The sequence below is a fragment of the Sinocyclocheilus anshuiensis genome, unplaced genomic scaffold, assembly GCF_001515605.1.
Source record: "Sinocyclocheilus anshuiensis isolate Anshui unplaced genomic scaffold, SAMN03320099.WGS_v1.1 scaffold1647, whole genome shotgun sequence".
Taxonomy (NCBI): Eukaryota; Metazoa; Chordata; class Actinopteri; order Cypriniformes; family Cyprinidae; genus Sinocyclocheilus; species Sinocyclocheilus anshuiensis.
In genome coordinates, this window is record NW_015549848.1 from 145,220 (window position 1) to 145,528 (window position 309).

Below are 309 nucleotides of genomic sequence, written 5' to 3' on the forward strand. Positions count from 1 at the left end.
AAGATTCTGTATAAATACCTGGGGAAACTGTATGCAATACTGTAGGGGTCACAAAAAGAAATCTCACCTCTGCACTAACATCTTCTGTATTCCTGTTTTGCTTTGGCACAGTTCTTGTGCCACTCAAGTCAAAGTTTAAAACACTTTGACTAGAGGGCTGCAAAAACTTCAGATCACTCTTTCTGGAGTCAGTAGTGCCACACACCTCATAATTGTACACGTGCTGTAAAGTTCCTGTGCCCCCTACGTCTGCGTAAAGAGGCGGATAATACGGAATAACTGGAAGATTCGCTCCAGATTTGTAAAACA